Source organism: Macrobrachium rosenbergii, chromosome 27 (assembly GCF_040412425.1).
Source record: "Macrobrachium rosenbergii isolate ZJJX-2024 chromosome 27, ASM4041242v1, whole genome shotgun sequence".
Classification (NCBI taxonomy): domain Eukaryota; kingdom Metazoa; phylum Arthropoda; class Malacostraca; order Decapoda; family Palaemonidae; genus Macrobrachium; species Macrobrachium rosenbergii.
Window position 1 is genome coordinate 25,299,509 of NC_089767.1, and position 17,565 is coordinate 25,317,073.

Genomic DNA, 17,565 nt, shown 5'->3' on the forward strand with positions numbered 1-17,565 from the left:
CTGTGAGCTTTGAGATTATTAATTAATTGTGGGTTATCTGGCGTCACAAACAATACTTGGTCTGCCACCACCAGTAAAGAAACTCAATCATCACCATAATCATCATCATCATCATCATCATAAGAAACAGTGTCACTATCCTGCCTTCACTTCCAATTTTTTCAGCTTCTTGTTTCTAGTTTTACAACATTCTTACATGTGCTAGAAAATAGTTCCAAAATTTTTCAGTTTAAATTTGGCATTGCTTGTCATTTTTTCTTCATCTCTATCCTGTATTAGAAGATTGATAAACGTCAGTCTATATTTCTCTTTTTTTTTTTATTTTCTCGTTCTCCTTCCACCTTCTCAATCTTCTAAGGACAGTCACAAATTCAGGGATAATCATTTGATCCGAGACTCTTGTGCTTATAAAGGTCTTCACCTCATTTCTGGAATAAAAGGGGATAACGTAAATAGTCGCCACATTCTATAGTTCGGTCACTCACGTTCACAAATTAGGTCATGCTCTTTCACTCTCTTTAAAACCTACTTTGCTTTTATGTCTTGGGAAAAATGGTTGAAAATCCTTCATATCAATTAGAGAAATCTATTCCATGAGATGTTACAAAATCTAACATTAAGGAAAATTTCTGATACTATAAATGAGTTAAATCAATTACTGCTGACAAATTTTTCTGCGAAATCTGAAGTTCTGGCTGTACCACCTCATCGCCCTTGTGTGATCAGTGAGATGGTCCTTGACTTTTATGATTGCCTGACCTATGTCTACAAGCAGAATGACTTAATTTTTTTCTTAATTTTATTTTTTGCTATATCCTTCGGTCATGTCTACTGTTTTAAAGCTCTAGATTGTTTTGTAGCTTTAAAAACGTAGAAATGACCGAAGGATTTAGCCAAAGCTAAAATTAAGGAAAAAATTAAGTCATTCGACCAATGACCATAAAAATCAAGGAACATCTCACTGATCACACAAGTGTCATGCGATACAGTCAGAACCTTAGGTTTTGCAGAAAACTGTTTCGTCAGAAACTGATTTAACTGATTGATAGACTAGCCTGGGCTGGATGCAACAACATACAAAACCTAAAGTTTTAACTGTACACGAAAAGAATTTTTTTATGTAAGCATCCTAAAAGATTAGTGAGATTAGTAAGAAAGCTGGGACGCCAAAATTAGACCGGGATCACCAGTAATTGGTGTGTTGATGGGAGGCGACAACAAATCTGGACACTCCAATGGAAGATAATTGCCATTCTCTTTAAACACTGTTAAACCTTGAGCTTCATAACACCAAGTGTAGTCTCTGCCTATGTAATTATTAGTTGGCTCATCATAATCTGATGAAATGGCGTTTTCTGCAGAAAGTAAACGCTACTGTGATACCAAGGAAAATCTGATATCAATTCTGTCAGTTTATTTGTGCATGATCATTTTAGTTCCATAGGTCAAGTTTGTATATTTCCTGTTTTCCTGTTGCATACTTTGCTTTTTTGTCTTTGTCGTTTCTGTGTCATGAAATAACCGGTGTTCGACTCGATTTTGAAAACAAACATTCAAATATTTCTAATAACAATGGTAACATTCATTTCCAGGTTCTTTGTATGCCCATTTTCCAGCAACACGTACAATTCTAAACTAATAATAGCACTGATTATTTTTTTCGGAAATGCTAGTTTTTGTGAGGCACATTTTAGCTACCCAACCCAGTTCTAAAGGATCATAAAGTACTTTTCTTTTTTTTATTAGCAAAAAATTGCCATTTCCACACGCTTTCAGAACGCCATCATATACCTCCGTTTTTCGGCGTGTCACGAGACTGCAACATAATTTTGTCATGCAACAAGCGCTCGTGAAATGATTTTGCACACTCGGCGATTGTTCTTTAGAAAATGCCCACAGTTCCACTCCGGCGGTCGTCTGCTCGGGAGACTGGCTCCACGCGACAACCTCGTAAGTGTTTTAGTGTTTTAAACTGTATTTTTTTTTTTTTTTTTTTTTTTTTTTTTTTTTTTTTTAGAGAGAGAGAGAGAGAGAGAGAGAGATTTTGTGTTTTTGGAATGATTTTTCCCACCCTGTCAACTTATAATTTGAAATCGAAGCTCACAGCTGAAATCTAACTCTTTTGGGTGTGGAAAACCTGTAGTAACTGACTTCGCCCGGTTGTTAATTTCAGCTTACATGGAAGTCAAATATGACTTCACTATAAGTCATACTTGAATTCAGTCATACTTTTTCTTAGTGAAGTCATACTTTAATTCAGCTATATTTTATAGCGGCGTGATAAATGAATTCGGGTATAGTTTATAGTGGTATCGGTCGATATGTAATTTACTGTTATCCATACAAAAAAAAATCGTTACGTAAATAGAATTGGTTATCATCGTCTAAACTTTAAATATTTCTTAATTTGATGTGTACTTACTTCTGGAAGTAAGTGACACACATAAGAGATTGCCTTCAGGATCAGTGAAATATTTATTCTCTAACTTCTGAAGCGTTTGTACAAAAAAATAAAAAAAACGTTAATTTTGACGTTCCAGATTTGCCTCATAAGCCCAAACTGAATTTCCATCAACGGCACTTTTCTCTCTAAGCAAGTACAGTACTCTCTCTCTCTCTTTTCTCTCAGATGCACATTTGAATTCTATGAAAATCTATTTCTGAACTGATGTGTATAAATCAAACCCCAGAATATCAAAAACAGACATTTATTCTGCGAGGCTAACAATAAACCAAGTAAAAGACAAATCATGCATGGTAAATATCTAATCCCAATTACCCTATATCCAAGGAATAAAATTGTTGCAAGACATCATAAAAAGCAGGAACTAACTCCCCCTTCCTACAAAAGGACCCGAAGTCCATTAATATTAATTAGATCAATCAAAATAAATTTTAAAAATTTAAGATGCGAATGATGTTAAAAAATAAATAAATAAAAATACATAAAAAATATATAATAAATAAATAAATAAAATAAATAAATAAAAATAAATAAAAACAAATAAATAATTCATAAATAAGTATAATAATAATGCTCTCAGATTTCTTTTACGTTTCGACCCTTTTGTTTCAACACTACCTTCAAGTGGCCACCCTGGGCTTCCCTCCAAAGAAGGGAGTAAATTCTACACCATTTTCACGGTATTAATATCTTCTCCATTTCTCTACGTATTCCCAATAGGATCAGTAAACAGGCCCAATTTTCAGTGAAATGATCTCGCCACATATCATTTATATTCCTGGTATACGAGTACTTTGTAATTCCTGTGGCTTGCTAAGTCATATATCGCTAACTCATATATAAATAACTTGTCTGTCTTAAAATCCTTTTAGTGATCATCCTAGAGAAGTGCCAGACGCCTGGTTGTAATGAATTTTTCTTTACAGAATTTTTGTTAACATCATCTCTTCATAGCCAGATGCAGCCTTCCTATACCTTAACAAGATGCCAAGCGAATATCCATGGTATATTTCAATGAATTTATTTGTGAAATTTCAGTGTATGCCCAAGAGAACTCTTTGCCTTGAGGGTATTAAGCGAAGTAACACACCCATGCTACCATTAAAAAAAAAATCATTCTAAGTCACAGATGAACGATTCTGTTGATGTGAAAATGTTATTGATTTTTTTTTTTTTTTTGACAGTGAAGTGTCAAAAAAACTCATTCTAAGTCACAGAAGAACAACTCTGTTGATGTGAAAATTTTATTGATTTTTTCTTTTTGACAGTGAAGTGTCTTCGTTACAAATCGACATACAGTGATGAGGAACACCTGGATAATTATAGCTTTGGCTGCTGTAGCGATAAACATTACAGCCTGTTCGGCGTATCAAATGTCATTCGCAATCTGCGGAACAGAAGTGTGCCCCATGAGTTACATCATCAAGATAATCAGCCAAGTAACTAAGGTTTGTGACCCCTTGCGTTATGTTGCTTTGCATTCCAGCTCATTTTGAACTGGTTTTAGCTTTCTGTAAAAGAAAACTGTCGAGATGGTTATTTGTCTGTCCGTCGGCACTTTTTCTGTCCGCCCTCAGATCTTAAAAACTACTGAGGCTAGAAGGCTGCAAATTGGTATGTTGATCACCCACCCTCCAACCATCAAACATACCAAATTGCAGCCCTCTACCCTCAGTAGTTTTTATTTATCTAAGGTTAACGTTAACCGTAATTGTGCGTTTGGCATCGCTATAGGTGCCATCAACACAGGCTGCCACCGGGCCGTGGCTGAAAGTTTCACGTCTATGGCAGAGAGTTTCATACAACATTATACGCTATACAGAAAACTCGATTGCGCCGAAGAAGCTTAGGCGCATTTTTTACTTGTTTATAAAGTTGCTCTGACATTACTGATAAAATGTCATTTTCAGGACGTTTTACCAGAAATGATTTACTGCCCTATAAAAGTGATATCTCAAAGATTTGTTCCTACGTGTTTACTGCTTTTGTTACATAGTATGTTAATAAAAGGGGATTATTTTGGTCCTTGATGGGTATATAAGAGGAAGGGTACTGAGACTGCTTTATGTAAACTTTGATGTACCCAGTTATTTTCAGTTTTTATTGTCAATATGAGTGAAAATCTCACTTTTATCAGCAAGATATTAGCCATTCGTCAGAAAAAAACCTTATTGAAGCATTTTGCATCTAGTTTTTACGCCAAAAAATCTTTCCTGACAGTTTGTTGTTTACTTTTTCACTCTAATTACGTAAGATCATTCTTGGTCAGAACCAAAATAGAGATAAGGGATGCTTTAACCCCCAACAATGCATATCCCCAAATAAGAGTTCTTGTAAGAAATTATGGATTGTTTCAGCTTTAAACTTGTGCGTGGATATTTCCTGAACGAGAAGTGCTCCCGAGTGATGAGTAATTTCTTCACACTAGGTTCTATGCGCTACATCCTGCCTCATCCACCAGAATTGCTTGGGATTCTGTTATAACGAAGCTGGGAGAAACTGTAGCCTGTTCAGCTCACACTTGAATTTGAGCACGAGCAGCGCAAGCGCAGCTCCTCTCTATAATATGTATTGCGCAGGTAAGTACTTATGAACCGGGTTTTCGGATCCTCTCATGGTATTAGATGCACACTGTAATGATTTACTTCTGCTAACATGATATTAACTGCGTTTCCGAGCGAGCACGGGATAACTTTCTAGTTTTCCCTAGCTTTAAAAGTTTATATTTCACCAGAGTCATCTGTAAGATTATGTTTACATAGAGAGATCAGGAACTTCACGTATATTGGTTCAAATGGTCTCATTTTTTATGAAATATGGATATGACACTGACTCATTACTGCAAATTCGTTTTTTTTTTTTTCTAAAATCATTGCTACTGCTTCCCATGAAAGAAACGTAGATGTACCTCTGGCATCATTCGCCTTTTGAAATATGGTCGAAAGCCCTGCCGAAGCGTCAAGGACGGCTGTTGTAAGATTTATTTGCTGCTTTATAGAAAGTCATTCAACGGCATCTAGACGGCCATACTGTTCAATGAAGTTTATTATTATTATTATTATTATTATTATTATTATTATTATTATTATTATTATTATTATTATTATTATTAATCTTTCTTCTTTTGGCAGGAGACTTCAATGGATATAGCCGATATGGCCTTAAAGCATTTCGGTATTACCCTACGTATCTGGCTATCAATGCTGCCACTAACGCATGCATTGGAGAAGGAGCTGTCTTAGCAATGCCTTCAGTAAGTGCATAATATATATATATATATATATATATATATATATATATATATATATATATATATATATATATATATATATGGTTTGACCGTCGAATGGAGTCGTTGGAAGGTACTGTGTCGAAGGATCAAGACCCGGCGGCACCGATCCACATATCACTAAAAATTCCCCTTCGGTGATAATTCCCCAACGAGGATATTCCCGAAGTAGGGTGAATTGGATATTAAACGACATTTGAAGCTTCATGATTATGTATATATATATATATATATATATATATATATATATATATATATATATATATATATATATATATATATATATATATATATATATATAAACGTTAAACGTTGTGTCTGAAGATGGAAACCTTTAATGTAAAAAATATGTTAGTCTGTTGTTTTAAGTTTGTGGTTAACCAACAGCTTATTTTATCATTTACATAAACCAAATCGTTCTGTCCAATTCTTTCTGAATGTTATAATTTTTCTTCCCAATCATAACTGTAACTTTTCCTTGTCAGGTCTCTCACTTTCTCAACGAAGAGATTTGAGTTTTTACTTCCTTTCAGCTATTTTTGTATTCAGTTAATACCGTGGATAATGAAGAGTTCAAGTAGAGAGATCTGTTTCTTAATTATGATAACCAGAAAATGATATTTTGTAGAGATTCATTTGTGGTTACCTGTGGTAAAAAAAAAATTATAAATATTTATTTGAAATATCATGAAGTCAATTCCAGAAGAGTTCTGGTCATCTATACCTCAGGCTTAGTGCAAATGAATCTTTCTCCGGATCTATCACAGCAATAACTGATTTTTTTTAATATAGGATCCAGTTTTTTTTTTTTTTTTTTGCGTTTAAGATTTAACAAGTCATTCTTTCCCGTCCTTATAGAATGTTGTTGAGAACAACGGATTGAAAAATATCTCCTGGGGAGCTGAAATCTGGGTTGACGGCAACGATTTAGCAGTTGAAGGTACATGGATGAGAGGCAGCACAGGTAAGGATCTACTGTCATAAAAGATTTCTACTGTCATTAAGGATTCTTATTGTCATTAAGGATCTACTGTCATTAAGGATTTTTACTGTCATTAATGACCTACTGTCATTAAGGATTTTTAGTGTCATTAAGGATCTACTTTCATTAAGGATTTCTATCTACTATTATTAAGGATTTTTACTGCTATTAAGGATTTACTGTCATTATGGATTTCTATCTACGGTCATTAAGGATTTTTACTGCCATTAAAAATCTACTGTCATTAAGGCTTTCCATCTACTGTCATTAAGGATTTTTACTATCATTAAGGATCTACTGCCATTAAGGATTTTTACCATCATTAAGGATCTACTATCATGAAGGATTTTTACTGTCATTAAGGATTTCTACCTACTGTCGTTGTGGATTTTTACTGTCATTAAGGATTTCGATCTACTGTCATTAAGAATTTTTACTGCCATTAAGGATCTACTGTCATTAATTATTTCTATCTACTGCCATTAAGGATTTTTAATGTCATGAAGGGTCTACTGTCATTAAGGATTTTTACTGTCATTAGGGATTGCATCAAGGATTAATTCAATCTTTAGCCTTCACAAGGAGCAGTTGTTAAACTTAGTCTGACTGAATAGGTAATAGATTACTCTAAGGTTACCTCCTCAAAAATATTGATTATCAGAATATCTGTCAATATGCACAAACTTTTAGAAATAGTTATGTCTAGAGCAGCCTCCTCAACAATCTGTTATACACTCTCTGATATATTTTCCCCATTCATTGATAGTTAAGAAAACCCGTGTAAATCATTGTATCCTGCAATTGCTTACTATTTTTCTCATTGAAAAAAAAATGCTCACTCCCTACTTTATCACCAAAGTCTCGTCTTCTCTTTCCTCTCCGCAATTTCAAGTGTTCCCTATTATTCAGGTTATTTTCTAATCTCAGTTTCTTGTCACCTGTCTTTCTTTTTTCAAATTTATATATATATATATATATATATATATATATATATATATATATATATATATATATATATATATATATATATATATATATATATATATATATACCCCAAATGAACATATGTGCAGTAAGTACTCTCACCTGACCTGGAATTGAAATTATACCTTTATTTAAGGGTAGAGACAAGGGTGGCAGTGATATTATCAAGCTATCGCCGCCATGATAACTGAGTGCCAAGGAGTCGTTTTGGTTTGGGTTTAAATTGGTCAAAATGAGGAAATTGGCTGAGGATTCGTGGGACTTTTTGGGAACTAAATCAGGTATGGCGAAGATGTATATGCTGTAATGTTTTAGGCAGCCCTCTATAATTAGTAGATGCAACGACAGTAAAGAGCCTTAATGACTGTAGATAGAAATCCTTAATGACAGTGGATCCTTAATGAGAGTAAAAACCCTTAATGACAGTAGATCCTTAATGAGAGTAAAAATCCTTAATGACAGTAGATAGAAAAACTTTTAACTGCTTTTTTTATGTTTAAGGATTCTTGGAAAAAAAAATAGTATACTGAAAACTTTCATTAACTTTTTTGATTCTCAAGGAGTCATGGAAAAAAATAGTATATTGAAAACTGTTAATAACTTTTTTTAATTTTCAAGGATTCATGGAAAAAAAAGTATACTGAAAACTTTCAATAACTTTTTTTTTATTTACAAGGGTTCATGGAAAAAAATAGTATACTGAAAACTTTCAATGACTTTTTTGATTTTCAAGGATTCATAAAACAATAGTATACTGAAAACTTTTAATAACTTTTTTTTATTTTCAAGGATTCATGGGAAAAAACAGTATACAGAAAACATTTAATCCTTTTATTGACTTTCAAGGGTTAATGGAAACAAAACAGTATACTGGAAACTTAATCACTTTATTTACTTTAAAGCATTCATGGAAACAAAATTGTATACTGGAAACTTTTAATCACTTTTGTTACTTTAAAGCGTTCATGGAAACAAACTATTTTACTGTAAACTTTTAATCACTCTCGTGACTTTCAAGGATTCATGGAATTACTTTAAATTGATTTTTCATCTTCATGTTTAAGTGATCAGACAGTGCCCTTAACACTCAGCAGTATAAAATTATTTAATCTACCGTCTGAATTTTCATCACTTCATTAACTTATGACATTTCTCTTCAACTCAGGAACTCCACTCACTTTCTTCGGCTGGGCCCCCGGGGAGCCTAATGGGGGCACAATTGAGAATTGTATTGGTACGAACACGCAAGGACAATGGATTGACTATGCTTGTGGGGCCAATTCAAGGTTGCTCCGGTATGCTTGTGAAAAATACATCCGAAAATAGTATGTATATATATATATATATATATATATATATATATATATATATATATATATATACATATATACATAATACAAACATAATTACTGATGTATGTTAATATATAGTTTCACCAAATGCAATAGCCTTTATATTAATGAAGTTTACAGCAACCGTAATAGTTGTCATTACTGTCTGTTTGAGAAATTCACATGCAACAAATTCTCGTCACCTAAGAAAACCCTCTGATTACTTCTGGTGACCTCGGTATTAAGGTAAGAAGCCGGTGTGGCCCATTAGTTACCACGGTTGAGGTCAACTGGTCTGAAAATGTCAGAGTACCATAGAACCTGTGCTGATCTGGTTGGATGCAGGCCATAGTCAACAAGAAATATTGCTTTGGAGTTGTGTCACCCTACTGATTATCTCATTAACTCCAAATAATAACAAAAAACATACATTTTGTAAGCTACTGGGCAAATTCTTAGCGATTACTTCATAAATTCCCTTATTCCTCACACCATTGGACTGTGGAACAATCTCCCTGAGGTTGTTGTGCAATTGGAACCTCAGAAGTTCAAGCGAAGGTGCAATACATTACTACCCTAATACAATTTTCCTTGCATTTTAATGATTTACTTACATTTGTATCTATTTATTTATTAAATTGCTAATCTCATTTTTTTTCTTTTTTCATATGTAATCTCTTCTTTCTGTATTTAACTTTACTTTCTGTTACTTTTTTCTAATGAACACCTTATTCTTTGGAAGCTTTAGTTTCAAGTCAATGGCCCCTGTGGGCTTGCTCCATATGAGTTGGGTCCATCTTCTGAATATAATAATAATAATAATAATAATAATAATAATAATAATAATAATAATAATAATAATAATAATAATAATGAAGACACTGCCCTTTTGTTCACTCTCTTTTTTTACACTGGAATCTGACAAGGTTGTATGAAAGCCTAGGGCCAAGAAAATCGCAGTTAACAAAGAAAAAATCATATTCGACTGACATCACTTCAAATCTGGTCACCTAGCCATGACGTTCTTTTATAGGAAGAAATGAATTTTCTGTAAGTGTGGCATTCAAACGTAGCAGTAGGCTGATAAAAAGAGCAGTGCTTGGATTTTGCTTAGTCTTGGAACTGACTTCCCTTGTTATATACTTTGGTTATGCTAAACACTAGCCTATTTCAGCGGAGGGTCATTCATCGTTACTATAAAAGAAGTGGAAGCACATGTATTTCCCATAGCTTGAGGAAGTTTTAAGCACGTTTTAGCTAATTTCTCTTATCACATATTAGGCTATGGCGTTAGAAATAAGCCTAGCACGCTCTATCGGGTTCGGAAGAGTATGTCTCACGCGCATGCCATGTAGTTTTGTGCGTCCATTTAGCAGCCTACATTTCATTTCTCAGCAAGAGTTGTTTCTTATTCATCAGATTAAATATCCTGCTGTATGCATGTTTTCAAACAGAATATCATATCCAAGTAATTATGATCCTAAATGTGCTATTTTAGTACATTGTGTTTCACCTGAAATGTTTTAGTAATTATTCATTGTATCAGTGCTGTCCTACTTTTAAGAATCTTTGTGACTGATGTTCATTTCATTATAATATATTTTGACATTAACTGGAGTCTTCAATGTTTTCTGACGTGCTGTGCACAATAAACAAGCGTTAAACCTTAACACCTTCGAATCATTTTGCTGACCGTTAGCATTTACTTGATAATTAGCATATGTGGAACAACAATAAACATGCATTATTGATTCGTCTAAGATGTGAGAATGAATAAGGTTCTAGCATTTAAAAGCTTGCTTACTTTGATAACCTTTGAACGTGAACTGAATATATTTTATCTTCTTGGAAGAAGGTATAAAAGTAAACTATATTTTACGATTTTGTTATACCAAATTCATTTCTTCCTAAGCCATAACACTATTGCTTATAATAATAGTAAATTTGCCTCTTACCGCATTAAATTTAAGATTACCATTAAAATGGCTTACTCAGATGACTTCGAATTGTTCCTGATATGAGTTCTTTTACCACAAGAGTCGTGAATTTCTTGTTTTGGTTTTCATTAAGTTCACTTGTGAAAAAAACTCTTTCTACGCTTCCACGTGAATGGGGCAAACATATAGATTTTTCATGAAATTTCTTACAAGCGGAAACAAAGGTGTTTCGCCACCTTTCTTCAAGCTGCTTACTTTTTGCCAAAACTTAAAAACATCAGCTTCTGGCATAATGTTTAATTCTAATTCACTGAGCTGGTTTTCAGGCACTAAATTTGAGAAACTTGCTGCTAAGGGTACAACAGAAGGAACAACTTTCATTAATATACTTTCTGAATCCAAGGTCTCGAAGTTTGAGAGAACTTGGCTGTTGATGTCGTCTCGATTGCCGCGTACAGAAAAATATCTAGCGTATTAACATCAAGCTAGTTTTCCAGAATATCCCTATATTTTGGTGCATTTTCAAGTTTCTTCCCTGTACCCAACTGAATTTCCCTAAATCAGGGAAATTTCCCTGAACCTCGTTGCGCTGCGGACACCTGTGGGTATTTCTTTAGTAACAAATAAATATTAGCACCATTTTTATGCTCGCTCCGTTTTCCAGAGACGAGCATCTCAGAAATGATAGCATGAAGCCAAGGTGAATAACATTTATGTTAGAGCTCGAACTCAACGAACATTACATATATATATATATATATATATATATATATATATATATATATATATATATATATATATATATATATATATATATATATATGTATATATATATATATATATATATATATATATATATATATATATATATATATATATATATATATATAGTGTATATATATACTTTAGCCAGAAATAACTCAGATTTCATGAACAAAGAGAGTCCTTTCCTCCCTGTTCATAAGGGGTGATTTCAAATGTTAAGCCAAAGTAACATTTGATTTTCAAAGACATTAATGCTGATTTATGCATGGCTGCACTTGTGTGTGTATATATATATATATATATATATATATATATATATATATATATATATATATATATATATATATATATATATATATATATGTATATATACTTGTACTGCTTTTCTTTAATATTTCATTGCGCCGGACAATAATTTCAGTCTAATTTAGATCTTCGTGTGCGGTTTCCATTTTACTTTTTTTTGGCAATTTCCTAGCTTTTAGATTACACAGTCTCTTTATAAATTCAACAGACTATCAATATTTGATATCAAAAGCTATGAATAATTAGTAAGTGTTACTAACCTTAAAGGCCTGATCGCATGTATGAAATTTTACCACAATTTAATAGCAACAATCGACAACTGTCTCCTGTTACTAAAAATAGACCGCGCCAGTGCGCATGCTCGTGTTTACATCAAGCAGGTCGGACATACAAACGCAGTTGAGTGCCCCACAGAAGGGAAAAGCTTCCAGCCAGTGACTGGCAGTACTGATGGATTACATGGAACTGGAGAGGCACTGGTGTGCCCGGACTGGTTGTCAAGTTCTTCTTGAAATGTCTTCTCTACTTTCTTTTGGTACCATTTACCTCCTATAATGGTAATAATGATGTCCTCTTGAGTCCTGACGTCCTAAGGCTATACAGTCCTCACACCTGAACCAAGTGAAAGGTTACGTGAATACCTTGTATTTTCATATCAGAAAGAGCGAGGTAGAAATAAAAACATGATTATATGTAATATATATATATATATATATATATATATATATATATATATATATATATATATATATATATATATATATATATATTGAGGCTATATAAATTATAATACTAAGGTCAGTATGACGTTATTTCCTCAGACTCCAAACGTACTTAGTTGGGTTACTGTATTAAATATAAAATGCAATATATATATATATATATATATATATATATATATATATATATATATATATATATATATATATATATATATATATATATATATTGGTATTATTACAGTTTCGGTCAAATTCGGATATGTATTATTTTTTTACTTATCATTCATTTTTGAGATGATTCATACGAAAAACTTACTCGAATCTTGCGCAAATTAATGGTTACAGAGATATTTCCCGAGGAATATTGTTCCTTATTGTTATCCCATCAAAGTACAAGTTACAAGGTAAGACAATACCCAACCCCCCTCCATAGCTAACACAGCACAAAATCGTAACCAGTCAGCACCCCTAGGTTACGTGGTGTTATTTTTTAGGTAAAATTACAGTTTCGGTGTTGACTGGTTACAGTTTTGCCGTGTTAGCGATGGGGGGGAGGGGTATTGTCTTACCTTGTAACTCGTACTTTGATGGGATAACCATATGAACAATATTCATCGGCAAATATCTCCGTAACCATAATTTGCGCAAGATTCGAGTAAGTTTTCCGTATGAATCATCTCAAAAATGAATCATCATATAACAATTCGAATTTGACAAAAAATGAATGAAACATATATAAATATATATATATATATATATATATATATATATATATATATATATATATATATATATATATATATATATATATATATATATATATATATATATATATATATATATATATATATATATATATATATATATATATATATATATATATATATATATATATATATATATATATATATATATATATATATATATATATATATAGGATTTTAACCCACGAGAAACGCTTGGAGCCTCTCTGGTTATTTCAGTCAATACTTCATAACACGTTTTTGTTCTCACATTTTTACAAGCACAGCCTTGTTTCCCACCACTAGCAAACCACGGCACTCTAACCAACGTTTAAGCTGACATACTGAACGATCTAGCACACTGCTAAACACAAAAGCAGAGCCAGGAACATCAGTTTCTTTCAACTGAATGTTAGGAAACTTCCCTACTGTGGCCATTACAACATAAGTCGTACTGATTTGTTTGTCCGACCTTGCGTAGCTGTGTGTAGCTAAGCGCAAAGTGATGACGTAGTTACCGATCGCTGTTATTCCCTGGAATGTGACAAGTAAGGCTTTGTAGATCCTTTCGCGCCTTTTCCTATATGATTGAAGAATGTGTCATATCAGAAAAATCACTGGTAATTCTATATATTAGCTCCGCGCCTGTTTTTACCTTTTCAACTGGTTTTTTCTACACTTCTAGGGGTTCTGATACTGGCGGTGCATCTGTTTGTTGTCGGCCAAATGGAATGTCCCTTCGACGTGTTTAGTACTGGGCCGGGGGTGTTGGGTACCCATACGTTAACAAGTTATTGCACTTGCCGGACGGGATATGAACCGTTCGAAGCAGACGCACCCGTGCTCTGTTTTGTGAAGATCGCGTATGGAAACCCCTTGCTGGATGGACTTCTGGGGTTAATTACAGGTTAATTAGACTCGAGCGCCAATGATGAAAGGTAAATTCATAATTAGCAACCAAAAAACTGTAGAAAAAGTCAAGTTATAGTGCCGTCGGCGACGCGGAGCTACCCTATAGTTCTACCAAATCACTAAACGATGTGAAAAATAGTGATAAAAGTCTGATAATCCAGGATACCATTAAAACTCTGAACGGAAATACGGATGTTGAGATATAGTCCACATGTATAGATTTCTTTCTGCGCTGAACACAATCTCTTGTATAGTTTCCCAAAATGTATTGTATTTCAACCGTTTTCTTTTTATTACGTCGAGTCCTTCATAGAAAACCTTATTCTCATAGACAGAGCTACATATGTCTGTTTTCATTTATTCCTGTGTATGTGTGTGTGCATGTGTGCGCGTGCATGCGTGTGTGCGTGTCTGCAATAAGAAAGAGAAGGGGTTAAACTTGAAACTACTACCGCGGCCTGGATCCCGTCAGTCGCCGACCGGAATTTTTTAAAACTTTTCATTGTTTTTCTACAAATAAAATATGCTGCATGGCAATTGCTTGCATGGGATGAAACCCCAATTAATAATCTAAAAATGGAATTGATTTACCAAATCATCGTGAAATTGATGAGATGACAGATAGGAAGCATTCATACAAGAAAAATAAAAAGAGCAATTGCCATGCATCATATTTTATTTGTTGAAAAACAATGAAAAGGTTTAGGCCTATTCTCCCCTTACATAAAACTGATCTACAAATATGTATAAAAAAAAATGTATGTATGTTACAAAGAATTTGCAGATAACTTCCCCGAGACGAAGGAATTAGGTAATTTTATCGTCTTTAAAATAAAGGTGGCATTAGTGGTGGTAGCACCCAGGGTCTAGAGTGTATACTCTCTAGACCTTGGTATTTCCAATGACAGGGCTATGGAAGACGTAATGCAATTTATAAGTCAAATCCAGTAGTGTGGCTCAAACGTTGAAGGAATGCACAGACAACCTCAATGCTGAGAGGCCAATAATATATATATATATATATATATATATATATATATATATATATATATATATATATATATATATATATATATATAGATAGATAGATAGATAGATAGATAGATAGATAGATAGATAGATAGATAGATAGATAGATAGATAGATATAGATATACAAGAACATTAAAGAGTGAGCGGTGCTAAGTTCACCATTTTGACTTGATCCACACGTGTTTTCTCCCCATTTAAACTGGACCTAAGATGTTCGTGAGATTCGCAGTTTGTTCATTGTCCGAAGGAAATTGGTGCTGAATGCTGGTTCATGTTTTATGGATGGCTAATATCTCTATTGTCGACGGTGGACATTGGCCAATGTTTACGAAACAACTTTTGGTAAAATCAGCCTGACATCCTAGTCAATACTATTTATGAAACGCCTAGTGATAAATACAGCCTGATAGCCTGATGTGGGATTACATCAATATGCTCCCAGTGACTAGTCACTGAATTAACTATGTCTATGTTAAATGTTTTCATGAAGTCACATAATACACATATTCCCTGCTCGTGGTATCCATGAGAGATGAACTAAAGGCGTTGCTTCATTAGCAGCTATAGTGAGCAAGTGTTTTCCTTTCTTCTATGTGCCAAAGAACCTGCCAGGATCCTTTGATTTACAGCAAGCTGGAAATTACTAGTTTCTTAACAGACAAGGCCACCTGGAACGTCATAAGTCTAGGAAGGTAGGCTAATCAATATAAAATCCATACTTGACCCTTCAAGCTGGGTGCATAGGAATGATCTCAGCATGGAAGTGATTCAATCAGCTTCACGGGAGATTGAAGAGGAACCAGTCAATGCAATGGGAGGTACTCTTATCAGAGGAGTTTCTGGTACATCAGAGCTTAGTCCCTCAAGAAAAGAGAGGCTTCAATTTGCTATAGGGCTATGTTATTTCATTGAAAATTCAATGGGAGGTACTCTTATCAGAGGAGTTTTTGGTACATCAGAGCCTAGTCCCTCAAGAAAACAGAGGCTTCAGTTTGCTATAGGGATATGTTATTTCATTGAAAATTCAATGGGAGGTACTCTTATCAGAGGAGTTTCTGGTACATCAGAGCCTAATCCCTCTAGAAAAGAGAGGCTTCAGTTTGCTATAGGGTTATGTTATTTCATTGAAAATTCAATGGAAGGTACTCTTATCAGAAGAGTTTCTGGTACATCAGAGCCTAGTCCCTCAAGAAAACAGAAACTTCAGTTTGCTATAGGGCTATGTTATTTCATTGAAAATTCAATGGAAGGTACTCTTATCAGAGGAGTTTCTGGTACATCAGAGCTTAGTCCCTCAAGAAAACAGAGGTTTCAGTTTGCTATAGGGCTATGATATTTCATTGAAAATTCAATGGGAGGTACTCTTATCAGAGGAGTTTCTGGTACATCAGAGCCTAGTCCCTCAAGAAAACAGAGGTTTCAGTTTGCTATAGGGCTATGATATTTCATTGAAAATTCAATGGGAGGTACTCTTATCAGAGTAGTTTCTGGTACATCAGAGCCTAATCCCTCAAGAAAACAAGAGGCTTCAGTTTGCTATAGGGCTATGTTATTTCATTGAAAATTCAATGGGAGGTACTCTTATCAGAGGAGTTTCTGGTACATCAGAGCCTAGTCCCTCAAGAAAACAGAGGCTTCAGTTTGCTATAGGGCTATGTTATTTCATTGAAAATTCCAAAGATAACATTATTATGACGATTAGGTATCGCCTCAGTACATAGTCACCTCAAATTAATAAGTTCAGTCCAAGAAATGCTTCGGTTTCCTATGTAGCCAAATGATTTCAGGTAAGACTTCTAATATAACTTTCTTACGACAATTAGGTGCCATCTTAGTACACATATATATTGCAGACGATATATTCAAGCTAACAAAAGGCTCAATATGCCACAGAAGCTTCGAGAAGCTTCAGCAAGAATAATGATTTCATAGTTTGCTACATACGTCAGTTTAAACACTCCATTCCTAACCGATAAATAGAAATATATTTTTTTACATAATTACTGTCTGTCCTTTTCTGGGTGGTATTTTATATAAAGGGAAAATTATTCAATCACATTATCAAATCTCTTGATACGATCTTTCATATAGCGAATATA